The sequence below is a fragment of the Chiloscyllium plagiosum genome, unplaced genomic scaffold (genome assembly GCF_037043375.1).
Source record: "Chiloscyllium plagiosum isolate Xiang-an unplaced genomic scaffold, Cpla_swu_hap1 HiC_scaffold_9, whole genome shotgun sequence".
NCBI lineage: Eukaryota > Metazoa > Chordata > Chondrichthyes > Orectolobiformes > Hemiscylliidae > Chiloscyllium > Chiloscyllium plagiosum.
Window position 1 is genome coordinate 85,784,444 of NW_028270147.1, and position 13,787 is coordinate 85,798,230.

General features: G+C 43.5%; 1 long non-coding RNA gene across 1 annotated transcript in view; it reads left to right on the forward strand.

Moving 5' to 3' along the window:
- LOC148149187 (uncharacterized) overlaps positions 1 to 13,499 on the forward strand; it is a 304,419-nt gene extending 290,920 nt beyond the window's left edge. The window contains exon 6 of the long non-coding RNA XR_015758203.1: positions 13,438 to 13,499. This is a non-coding gene — a long non-coding RNA (uncharacterized LOC148149187). The remainder of the gene's footprint in view (positions 1 to 13,437) is intronic.
- The last annotated feature ends 288 nt before the right edge of the window (positions 13,500 to 13,787 follow it).

The window sequence follows — 13,787 nt, forward strand, 5'->3', positions numbered from 1 at the left end:
TCTATAAATATATAAAATGGAAAAGAGTGTCTAAAGTAAACATTGGTCCTTTAGAGGATGAGAAGGGGCATTTAGTTATGGGATATGATGAAATGGCTGAGGCATTGAACAGGCATTTTGTATCTTCACAGTGGAGGACACTAATAACATGCCAGTAACTGACAAAGAGACAAAGGTAGATTAGATTACTAGATTAGATTAGATTAGATTAGATTAGATTAGATTAGATTAGATTAGATTACTTACAGTGTGGAAACAGGCCCTTCGGCCCAACAAGTCCACACCGACCCGCCGAAGCGTAACCCACCCAGACCCATTCTCCTACATTTACCCCTATACCCAACACTACGGGCAATTTAGCATGGCCAATTCACCTAACCCCTGCACATTTTTGGATTGTGGGAGGAAACCGGAGCACCCGGAGGAAACCCACGCTAAGGTAGGTGTGAACCTGGAAACAATCATTATTGCGGAAGAGGTAGTGTTGGGTAAGCTAATGGAGCTAAGGATAGACAAATCTCTTGACCCTGATGGAATGTATCCCAGGGTACGGAAAGAGATGGCAGGAGAAATAGCAATGCACTGGTGGTAATTTTCCAAAATTCGCTGGATGTTACGGCAGTTCTAGCATATTGAAAAACAGCAAATGTGACGTCACTGTTTAAAAAGGGAGTGAGACAAAAGATGGGGAATTGTAGACCAGTTAGCTTAACCTCCGTAGTGAGAAAGATGCTTGAGTCTATAATCAAGGATTATATATTGGGGAAGCACTAATAGGAACTTCATGACTCATTAATTAGCGCTGATTGGATTGTCCAGTCTGTGGCTTATCAATAGATGGGGTAGTAAATACAGGTAGATCACTCCAGTCACTCTCCAAATCATTATGTGGGCGGCACGGTGGCACAGTGGTTGGCAATGCTGCCTCACAGCGCCAGAGACCCGGGTTCAATTCCCGACTCAGGCGACTGTGTGGACTTTGCACGTTCTCCCCGTGTCTGCGTGGGTTTCCTCCCACAGTCACAAAGATGTGCGGGTCAGGTGAATTGGCCATGCTAAATTGCCAGTAGTGTTATGTTAAAAGGGGTAAATGTAGGGGTATGGGTGGGTTGCGGGTCGGTGTGGACTTGTTGGGCCGAAGGGCCTGTTTCCACACTGTAAGTAATCTAATCTAATCATGGGTAATCAAAATTTTCCTCAAAACTGACTTTCTGTTGGTGATAAGTTCAACCAGGGGAAATGATTGGACAAGTTGATAAAACACAGAACTGTATAAGCAGCAATTCCTTACAACTAAATATAGGGGAAGATGATGTTGTTGTCTTTGGTCCCTGCTCCAAACTCTATTCCCGAGACACTAACTGTATCCTCTTACTGGCAGCAGTCTGAGGCTGTACTAAACCACTTGAAATGTTGGTTTTAACCCTGAGTGAGCTTCAGGTCATAGACCTGCACTGCTACTAAGATCACAGAAGTCTACCTCAGCAACCTTGTGTCATTTCTTTCCCCTACGCTCTGGAATTCTCTCCCAAACTCCTTCAGCTCTCTAGCTCTCTCTCCTCCCTCTACAAGGCTCCTTACAAACCCAGCTCTCTGACTCGACCTTTCGATCACCTGTGCCAATATCTTCTTTGGTAGAGCGACGTTCCATGGTGATGAAGCAAGCCCCGGTAAAGAACCTTGGGATAGTTTAAAGATTTACCAAATAAACATAAGCTGTTCACATTGAATAGAGAGATTCTGGATTGCTGTTATCCACTTGTGCAGAAGTCAACCGAAGCAAAATGACACGCTGGAATTCCAATGGTATGCCATGATGGGCAGGCTGGTGGGTGTCCTCGTGTGCATTAAACATAGGAACAGAGGAAATAGAAGCAGAAACAGACCAATTGTCCCCTGACTGATACCCAACATTCAATAGGCTTCTAGCTGATTGGTTTGTATTGTGGATTCCACATTCTTGTTGACCCCCATAACAATTGATGCTCCTGCCTATTCAGAGTCTATTCAGCCCTGCTGTAAGATTAAAAAAAAATTTTTAAAAAACATGAGGTGCATTTTTTTTACACAGAGGGTGTTTTGCGTGTGCAATGAACTGCCAGAGGAAGTGGTGGATGTGGGTACAGTCACAAGGTTTAAAAGGCATTTGGATAAATACATGAATAGGAAAGGTTTGCAGGGAGGTGGGCCAGGAGCAGGCAGGTGCGACTGGTTGAGTTTGGGATTATGGTTGGAGCAAAGGGTCAGTTTCCGTGCTGTATGACTGCATGACTCGGTAAAATATCCAATGATCTGGCCTTCACTGTCTTTTGAGGCAGAGAGTTCCAAATTTGCACTGCTTTCTGAGAGAATAAATGCCCGTAAGACCATTAGAAATAGGAGTGGAAGTAAGGACATTCAGCCCATCGAATCCACTCCACCATTTGATTAGATTCCCTACAGTATGGAAACAGGCCCTTCAGCCCAACAAGTCCACACCAACCCTCCGAAGAGTAACCCACCCCAACTCTATATTTACCCCTGCCTAATGCACCTAACACTATGGGCAATTTAGCATGGCCAATTCACCTGATGTGCACATCTTTAGGATTGTGGGGGGAAACTGGAGTACCCAGAGGAAACCCACGCAGACACGGGGAGAGTGTGCAAGCTCTACATAGGCAGTCACCCGAGGCTGGAATCGAACCCGGGTCCCTGGTGCTGTGAGGCAGCAGTGCTAACCACTGAGCCACCGTGCCGCCCCTAATCATGGCTGATGGGCATTTCAACTCCACCTACCCGCACTCTTTCTGTAGCCCTTAATTCCTTGCGAGATTAAGCATTTATTAATCTCTGCCTTGAAGGCATTTAACATCCTGGCTTCCACTGCGCTCTGTGGCAATGAATTCTACAGGCCCACCACTCTCTGGGTGAAGAAATGTCTCCTTATTTCTGTTCTAAATTGACTCCCTCTAATTCTATGGCTGTGCACACAGGTCCTAATATCCCCGTCTGACAGAAAAAGATTTCCCAGCGTCCACCCTTTCTAAGCCAGGCATTATCTTGTAAGTTTCTATTAGATCTCCCCTTAATCTTCTAAACTCTAATTAATACAATCCCAAGTTCCTCAGACGTTCATCATATGTTAGGCCTACCATTCCAAGAGATCATTCATGTGAATCTCCCACCCTTCTCTCCGAAAAAGACAACCAAGGCCAACTGGTTCTAGACTCACCCATAAGAGGAAACATCCTTTCCAAGTCCACCCGTTTAGGATTTTTACACTTTGGTCAAGTCACTCCTCACTCTTTCGAACTCCAGTCAAAACAAACCCAGTCTATCCTCAAGAGACAACACATACATTACAAAAATCTATTCAGTAAATCTTTTCTGAAAAACCTCCATCACAGTGACAGAAACGTCACAGAAAGAATTCCTTGTTTCAGTCCAAAAAAATTACACATCCTGAGATCATGACCCCCTTGTTCTAGACCACCCACTGGGGAAACATCATTCTTGCAAGCAGTTTGTTCAACCCGTTGTGTTATAATGAGATCTCTTCTCATTCTTTATAAACACGGTGGCTCAGTGGTTAGCACTGCTGCCTCACAGGACCAGGGTTCCACGTTTGATTCCAGCCTCGGGTGAGTGCCTGTGTGGAGTTTGCACATTCTCCCCATGTCTGCGTGGGCTTCCTCCCACATTCCAAAGATGCGCAGTTCAGGTGAATTGGCCATGTTAAATTGCCCATAGCGTTAGGTGCATTAGTCAGAGGGAAATGGGTCTGGGTGGGTTACTCTTCGGAGGGTCGGTGTGGAGTTGTTGGGCTGAAGGGCCTGTTTCCACACTGTAGGGAATCTAATCTAATCTAAACTCCAGTGAATAAAGGCCTAGTTGACCTAACCTCTCCTCATACAACAAAACTGCCATTGCAAGAGTGAAATCAATCAACTTGGTAACTTCACTACACTCCCTCTATGGCAAGTATAGCTTTTCATAGGTAAGGAGATCAAAACTGCAGACATTACCCAAGGCGTAGTTTGACACAGTGGCCCCAGTGGTTAGCACCGCTGTCTAACGAGTGCCAGGGACCTGGGTTTGATTCCATCTCTGGGCGATTGTCTATACGGAGTTTGTATATTCTCCCCGTGTCTTTGTGGGATCCCTCCGGGTGCTCTGGTTTCCTCCCACGGTCCAAAGATGTGCAGGTTAGGGTGGATTGGCCAGGCTAAATTGTACCATATTGTCCAGGGTGACAGGTAATCTGCATGGTCAGTATAAGTGTGGTAGGGCGCTAACGACATGTACATGTAATGTCCTGAGCACCACGCATTGCAGGAAAGGCAAGTAAAACGAGATGTCGTTTTGGACTGTGAGAATGGAGCTGAGTCAACCAACGTCAAAATCAGCCTTTCCTCACAGTTCCAGATAAGTTTGATCTACATTAAGAAATGTTAAGTGAATTAGCAACAGGTCAGGTTCAGAAAATAAAATAGAGAAGGAAGATTAGTTTCAGTTCAGAGGAAAAGGAAGTTCCTTGTCTTTCTGCAAGTGAAGGCTGTGTTAGAAGCCACAGTATGGGAGTGAGAAAGCGCAGTGATTGAACTATGAGATGTTAGCTCCCTCTGCTGGAAAGGGAGCGCACAGCCGCCTTGCTCACAGTCTCCAATCCTCTCTTCCAGAACCAAACAGCAAACACTGAGTATGTTAAAGGATGAAGGCCTGTGTGTTTCAGCATCGCCACAATCTTCACATTATTCAAGATTTTTGTGCCAGTGTTCAGACTCACCATTCACCTATTCAAGTGACAAGGAAACAGGCTAGCTGGGATAGCAAGGACACGTTAATAATGAATGGTACGAAATTCAGGAGTAAATTTAGGCTATTATGAGATATGGCATGAGCTTTGAATCTTGTTGGTCAATATAAGCTTCTTTGCACAAACATGGCCCCAACACCCTCTATATGGTATTTAAAAATAAACATTTCTAGATTAGAACATTAATTGTTCATTAACCTCACTTCTGCAAGTTAGGTCTGGCAATTAACAACTTTTAATGACATGATAATTCTTAAAGGAACATCAATCATCTTCTTGAGGCCAGAACAGGAAAAGATTGAAGTACACAACTACAGATCGAGATGTATGCAATTTTAAAACAGTCAGACATAAAGTGACTTCATTTTGTTTACCATTTCCTTTCTGACTGAACTTCCTTTTCCTCTGAACTGAAACAACTCTCCCTTCTCTATTTTATTTTCTGAACATGATCTGTCTTTAATTCACTTAACTTTTCTGTTCTTCTTCCAATTATTTCTCAAATAACCATGCCATCAATAGTTCCCATTCTCACCAGATGTCAGACAAAACAATTTTGAACTGAGGAGTACCGAGAAAACTCAAGCCATTACTCATTGTTCCAGTCAGACCAAGGTTCAGGACATTGGTGGGACCATGTAAAGAATGCTGCATATGGTATTGGTAAAGTGCTGGTTAGCTCAGTTGACTGGATAGCTGGAGTGCAAAGGAAAGAATGATGCTAACAGTATGCTTCCAATTCTGGGCGGCATAATGGCTCAGTGGTTAGCCTTGCTGCCTCACAGCGCTAGGGACCTAGGTTCAATTCCTGCCTCAGGCGACTGTCTGTGTGGAGTTTGCATATTCTCCCCGCGTCTGCATGGGTTTCCTCCGGGTGCTCCAGTTTCCTCCCACAATCCAAAGATGTGCAGGTTAGGTAAGTTGGTCATGCTAATTTGCCCATAGTGTTCAGGGATGCTAGGTGCATTAGTCAGGGGTAATAATAGGGGAATGGGTCTGGATGGGTTACTCTTTGGAGGGTTGGTGTGGATTTGTTGGGCTGAAGAGCCTGTTTCCACACTGTAGGGATTCTATGAATTTCTGCACTGGCTGAGGTTACCATAAAGGATTTTCCTTCTCACCTCTTCTCTGCAGGTTAAATCTGCCACGGGCAGGTTTGGTGATCAGAGATGGAAATGTGTTGCTGGAAAAGCGCAGCAGGTCAGGCAGCATCTAGGGAACAGGAGAATCGACGTTTCGGGCATTAGCCCTTCTTCAGGAATGCCCGAAACGTCGATTCTCCTGTTCCCTGGATGCTGCCTGACCTGCTGCGCTTTTCCAGCAACACATTTCCATCTCTGATCTCCAGCATCTGCGGACCTCACTTTCTCCTCGCAGGTTTGGTGATCCTCAAGCTAAACCACTACCAGTTCTCGCTCCAAGAAAAGAGCAGAATTGTGGTGACTACATTTTAAAAAAATTTAAACAAGATTGTATTAATGTTGGGAGCAGATCAGACAAGGTTTCCCAGACTGATGCCTAGAATGAACTAGGAGAAAGTGAGGACTGCAGATGCTGGAGATCAGAATCGGGAGTGTGGTGCTGGAAAAGCGCAGCGGTCAGGCAGCATCTGAGGAGCAGGAGAATATGCCAGGAATGCTGATTCTCCTGCTCCTCGGATGCTGCCTGACTGGCTGTGCTTTTCCAGCGCCACACTCTTGACTCTGATGCCGAGAATGAGCAGGTTAAGGCCATAAGACATAGGAGTGGAAGCAAGGCCATTCAGCCCATCAAGTCCACTCCGCCATTTAATCATGGCTGATGGGCATTTCAACTCCACTTACCAACACTCTCCCCTTAGCCCTTGCGAGATCAAGAATTTATCAATCTCTGCTTTGAAGACACTTAACGTCCTGGCCTCCTCTGCGCTCTGTGGCAATGAATTCCACAGGCCCACCACTCTCTGGCTGAAGAACTGTCTCCTCATTTCTGTTCTAAATCGAACCCCTCTAACTTTAAGGCTGTGCCCACGGGTCCAAGTCTCCCGCCTAACGGAAACAGATTCCCAGCGTCCACCCTTTCTAAGCCAGGCATTATCTTGTAAGTTTCTATTAGATCTCCCCTCAACCTTCTAAACTCTAATGAATACAATCCCAGGATCCTCAGCCGTTCATCATATGTTAGGCCTACCCTTCCAAGGGATCATCGGTGTGAATCTCCGCTGGACACGCTCCAGTGCCAGTGAGTCCTTCCTGAGGTGTGGGGCTTCCTGAGATTGTCTGATGAGGAAAGAGTAGGCAGGGTGTGCATATATCCACTGGGGTTTAGAAAGTTAGAAAGCATATTGATTGAAACATATGCGATCCTGAGGGGTCTTTACATGCAGGAAGGATGCTTCCTTTCGTCAGAGAATCTAGAACTCAGGTATATAGTTCAAAAGTAAGGGATTGTCCACTTAATGCAGAGATGAGAAAGTCTTTGAAATTGGCAAGTCTTTGGAATTCTCTTTCACAAAAGGGAGTGGAAGCAGAGTCTTTGAATATTTTTAAGGCAGAAGTAGTTGGTTTCTTGGAAAGAAAGGGAGTAAGAGGTTATTGGTGGTCAGTTATTAGTGGAGTCATCAATGATTATCACAATAGTTAATCATATTCAGATAGGTTCTTGTGATAGTGTCCCGCCCTGAGCCAGGAGACTGGGGTTTAAGTCCCAGTAATACTATCTCTGACCAGGTTGATGAGAAAATATCCCAATCACAGTAGGTGGGAAGTGTACATCAGCCATACTCCAAATGAATGATGGAGCAAATTTGAGTGGCCTACTGTTGCTCCAATTTCTAACTTTTTGTCATGAGCATTTCCATGACTAAAGCAAAAAGATCCTCAGGGCATAGGCCACCAGGTCATAACCTCACCTATGCCCACCTCACCACCCTGCCCCGCCATACCCTTTATCTGCAGCTCCCCCGACACTCACGCTCAGTCCTGAAGAAGAGTTACACCTGAAACTGCGACTTCTCCACCTCCCGATGCTGCCTGGCTTGCTGTGTTCTTCCAGCCTCCTGCCCGTCTACCTTGGATTCCAGCATCTGCAATTTGTTTTGTCTCTATAGGCAGCAATGAAATGATTGCCTCACCACATCAGACTTTACAACTCAACATCAGATTTTAAGAGACCAGGCAAGTTTTCACTTGGGATCAATCTTAACTATTGTGATATCTTTAGTAAAAGGCAGCAGGAGATGGTAATGGGACAAATAAAGACAGACAGACAGACATTTTAAGGATCTATACATCTGCAGCTCTACCTCACTCCACCATGCATTCCAAAAACCTTGGAATAAAGGTCAATATCCATGCACCCTCCCTGATTTCTGCTGTGAACATTTGATGAGGGAGCAGTGGCAGGAATGGTCTGTTTTTGTGGGTTTGCAAAACTGCCTATTGTATTTGTAGGAGTGAGATGTTTTATTGTTGGAACTGCAGTTCGAAGGAGGTCAGAGCAAACTTTGCCCCAGAAACTGAAAAACCTTTAGGTAAATTGATGACTTTAAAATATCTGATTTTGTGGAAAAAATGAAAGGTAAACATTTCGGTGCATATGAGTGTCTTTGTAGTGCAGCGATAATGTTAAAGTCCCACTTACCCCAAAAATGTATTGTAGCACACTGACAGGAAATGTCTATAAATTGTTTAAGCTCCCTCTAGTGGCCAAAATGGGATATTGTTTAAAAATGGGGAAATGAGCAGATTAGTTGATGTACAGATGACACCTTCTCAGTGATGTTATGGCTGTTTGTATTGAGCTGATTGATTCTAACCCACATAGTAAAGCTGTGCCTATATTGCTGGACGAGTTTTGATCCTGACAATATGATTGTGCACATATGATACAAGCTGTTCATTGACCAGCAGGTTTCAGAAGAACAGAATCACAAAATTGTTTCCAGTCCGGTATTACTTTCCTGCAGAAAGATTGAAATGGACTTGAAACATGAACTCTGTTTTTCTCTCTCCACAGATGTTGTCAGACCTGATGAGTTTCTCCAGTGATTTCTGTTATTGTTTGTTTCAGATCTCTGTTATCAGGGATCAGTGCTGGGTCCACTTTTGTTTGTCATTTATATAAATGATTTTGACGAGAATATAGAAGGCATGGTCAGTAATTTTGTGGATGACTCCAAAATTGGTGGCATAAAGGACAATAAAGAAGGTTATCAAAGATTACAAACAGATCTTTATCAACTGGGTAAATTGGCTGAGGAGTGGCAGATAGCGCTTAATTTGGATAAATGTGAGGTGTTGCATTTTGGTAAAACAAACAATGACAAAACATATACAATTAAAAGTATTGCCTTAGGTTATGCTATAGAACAGAGAGACTTAGGTGTTCATGTATATAATTCTTTGATGTTTGCATCATATGTTGACAGGATGGTTAAGAATGCATTTAATACATTTGCCTTCATTGCTCACACCTTTGAGTAGAGGAGCTGGGTGTCATGTTGAGGTTAGACTGGATTTTTTTTAAGATTAGATTTCCTACAGTGTGGAAACAGGCCCTTCAGCCCAACTAGTCCACACTGACCCTCTGAAGAGTAACCCATCCAGACCCATTCCCCCTAACTCTACGGGCAATTTAGCATGATCATCTTTGGACAGTGGGAGGAAACCAGAGCTAAACCCCCACAGACACAGGGAGAATGTGCAAATTCCACACAGACAGTCACCTGAGGCTGGAATTGAACCCGAGACCCTGGCACTGTGAGGCAGCAGTGCTAACCACTGAGCCACCATGTTGCCGCCCAACCCAGGCCTTTCCTGGAGTACTGTGTCCATTCAGGTTGCCTTGTTATAGGAAGGATAATACTAACCTAGAGAGGGTTCAGAAAGATTTACCAGGATGTTGCAGGGAATGGAGGGTTTGAGTTATAAGAGGAGACTGGAGAGGTTGTGACTCTTTTCACTGGAGTGACAGATGCTAAGGGGTGACCTTATAGAGCTTTATAAAATCATAGCAGGTTTAGATAAGCTGTTTGTTCCCTAGAGGTGGGGATTTTAAGACTAGGGATTGTGTTTTTAAGGTGTGGGGAAAAACGTTTAACAAAATAGACATGGGGGCAATATTTTTATACAGAGAGTGGTTCATATGCGGAATGAACTTCCAGAGGAAGTGGTGGATATGGGTACAGTTACAACATTTAAAAGAGATTTGGATAAGCACATGAATAAGAAATGTTTGGAGGGATATGAGCAAAGCTCAGGCAGATGGGACTGGTTCAGTTTGGAATTATGTTTGGACATTGCGTTGTGGTGCTATATGACCCTGTCAGCAGTTCTTTGCTTTATTGTTTCTAGTTAAATAGTCATCTAATGCATCAATGTCTCAATTAAACCTGCTTTCTCTCCACTTCCAGGCAGTCCATTCCATATCCTAATGTGTAAAAAAACTTCTTCATTTGCAAATCATTTATAATCTGTGCTGTTTTGTTCTTGATCAGTTTGTAAATGGGAACAGTTTCTCCCTGTCTACTCTGTCCAGTCCTCTCTGGATTTAGAAAACTTTTAGCAATTCTCCCTGTTGACTTTCTCCTCAACAAAGGAAACAGTCTTATCTTCTCCAACTACATTCATCATTGAAATCTTTCTTGTAACGTTTTCTGCAATCTCTCCAATGTGTCTACAGACCAGAAACTTTACCACTGCTAAGTATTTGCAGCATCTCAGTATCCTCTCCCTCTCTGTCTGTTCTGGAATTAATATATTTAATTTAAAATGCTCTGAGATAATAAGCAAAATAGGGAATCCTGAAGGATTGGAAGATAACAGGGGATTCGGCTGGATTGGTGATTCACACAAGTCCCTGATTGCTATCTTTGTTATTCACTTGTAGGACATGGACATCGCTGGCTGGCCAGTGTTCATTGCCCATCCCTAGTTGCTCTTGAGAAGGTGGCAGTGAGCTGCCTTCTTGAACCGCTGCAGTCCATGTGCTGTAAGTAGACTCACAATGCCCTTAGGGAGGGAATTCCAGGATTTTGATCCAGTGAAGGAACAGCGATATATTTCCAAGTCAGGATGGTGAGTGTTTGGAAGGAAAGTTTCAAGTGTTGATGTTCCCATGTATCTGCCACTCTTGTGCTTTTAGATGGAATTGGTTGCGAGTTTGAAAGGTGCTGTCTGAGGATCTTTGTTGAATTTCTGCATTTCATCAGTTGATAGTGCACACTGATGCTACTGAGTGTCAGTGGTGGATGGACTGGATGTTTGTGTATGGGATGCCAATCAAGCGGGCTGCTTTGTCCTGGATGGTTTCTTGAGTGTTGTTGGAGCTGCAGCCATCCAAGCAAGTGTAGAGTATTCCATCACACTCCTGACTTGTGCCTTCTAGGTGGTAGATGGGGTTTAGGGGATCAGGAGATGAGTTACTTGCTGCAGTATTCCTAGCCTTTATCTGCTCTTGTAGTCTCTGTATTTATATGGAGAGTCCAGTTGAGTTTCTGGTCAGTGGTAAGCCCCAGGATGTTGATAGTGTGGGATTCAGTGATGGCAATACAGTTGAATGTCAAGGGATAGCAGTTAAAATTGTCTCTAATTGGGGATGGTCATGCCTAGCATTTTTGTGGTGTTAATATTACTTGCCATTTGTCAGCCCAAGCCTGATATTGTCCAGATCTTGTTGCATTTGAACATGGACTCCTTCATCATTTGAGGAGTTGCTAATAGTGCTGAACATGGTGCAATCACTAGCAAACATTCACTTCTGAACTTATAATGCAAGAAAGGTCATTGATAAAGCAACTGAAGACGGTTGAGTCCATGACACAATCCCGAGGAGCTCCTGCAATTTGGCTACAGTCTGTGGATTAACTCAAAGAAGGGGACGGGGCAAAGGCCTGTGACACAAAAATGCCCATGGCAGATTAAGCCAGTTTTATGCAAGTTGATTATCCAACAATTCTCCCTCAGTGAGTATGGACTGCAAGGTCTCTGGAGACCTGGTCACAAAGGCTTGGACTATTGAAGATGAGGATGGAATGGGCCTAACTTACACAATATCCGAACAAGACTTGCCATGAATTAAAACATGGACATGGAGTGTTTGGGATGACCTCAAGTCTATAAAGGATGTAATGTTGAAGAGGATGCTGCCTGACCTGCTGTGCTTTTCCAGCACCACTCTAATCTAGAATATTGAAGGTCAGCCAGAACTGTGTTGGAATTCTCAGGGTTTTTTGATGACATCATTTATTGATGGGTTTAGCAGTGAGTAATGATGATACAATTTGAGAGCAGTTTTATTGCCAAGGTGACAAAGTCTTCTGTTCTTGAGCTGAAACCAATCCAAACAGCAGTTGGTCTGAAGGGGTCAGAGTTTGGAGAAATTAATAACTCAAGGTTGGAAGTCAGTGAGCACACATTGTTAACTTGGACCAAAGGACAATATTTTATCCCTGATTGAAGCCCAGGGAAGAATTAAAAGCAGATCATGAGACAACTGAGACTTGAGGAGATTGGAGAAATTTGAGATTTACAGTTTTCACAGAAGGTGAACTTATGGACCTAGATAAGACATTGAATAGGACAGGAACTACAAATCTAGAATATTACATTAAATTGAATGGTGACATTGAGGCAAAAGAAAAGTCAAAATTCAAACAAGTGAAAAGCAAATTAAGGACTAATTTCAAGTAATGATCAGAATATGGGATAAAAATCTGGAATCATCAGAGAGAGTGTCACCTGCAGGTCCCACCATATTCACGAAGTAGCCATTGTCAAGTATGTATTAGCCACAGATTACAGCATGTCCTTCAGTATTTGCACAGTATTCTGCAGCAGTCAAGGGTCCTCGGTCCCATCTATTCCACACTATTGGGGACAACATTCAACGGTCATTCAATGTACAAAACACATTCAAGTGAAGAGTTTGTTGCTGACTGTTTGATTCCCCTGTGTGGAGGGTGATTCTTGGCTGAACTGTACTTTCATCATGCATTTTGAAGTTGATTCTCAGAGCACCTTTGCCTTGAAGTCCGATACCCAAAGTGCTAAAAGCTGCAGTTGTAGCAGCCAACAGATATTTTAAGAGCATGGTACAATTTCACGCTGTCCATGATGAGCACATCCGCTTAGATTTGATTTTCTACAGCATGTATTGAGAGCTTTTAATGAACAATGCAGATTTTCAAAGTAAATTCCATACATTACACTGTAATGGCTTGTTGTTGTAGCACAAAGCCAAGAAGAAAGCCAATTTATAGCTTAGAGAACATATCCACAAGATTGCTGTCTATACATGAAAAGTTGTGAGGGACGAATGAACAACATTCAAGGTCACAATTTGCATAAAACACAAAATATTATGGATTCAAACCTCCCTCGGTTCACTGACAGAAGCTTTATTGAGTGCAGAGATTTTAAATGTTGACTCCTGCATCACAGCACACCAGCATCCCCATTTGCAAATAAATGGCTCTAAACCTTTAATGAGCACACCTTCATATGACATTCAGAGGCTTGAGATGAAATCCTGTCAATAGGTTCACTTTAACACATTGTCTCTACACTGCATAGTGTCCTGTTTAATTTACAATGAGCGTAATATTAGTACTTTGTCCATGTATAAATCAAGAGTGCTTTACCTTACACTATTAATTGCAGGAGCAGTATTACTAAGAGGCTGTAAGGTGATGCTGTCCATAGTGATCAGACCTTAATCTATAAGCTCTCGAGTCCATAAGACCATAAGACATAGGAGTGGAAGTAAGGCCATTCGGCCCATCGAGTCCACTCCGCCATTCAATCATGGCTGATGCGCATTTCAGCTCCACTTACCAGCGTTCTCCCCGTAGCCCTTAATTCCTCTAGACAACAAGAATCTATCAATCTCGGCCTTGAAGACATTTAGCGTCCCGGCTTCCACTGCACTCCGTGGCAATGAATTCCACAGGCCCACCACTCTCTGGCTGAAGAAATGTCTCCGCATTTCTGTTCTGAAATGACCCCCTCTA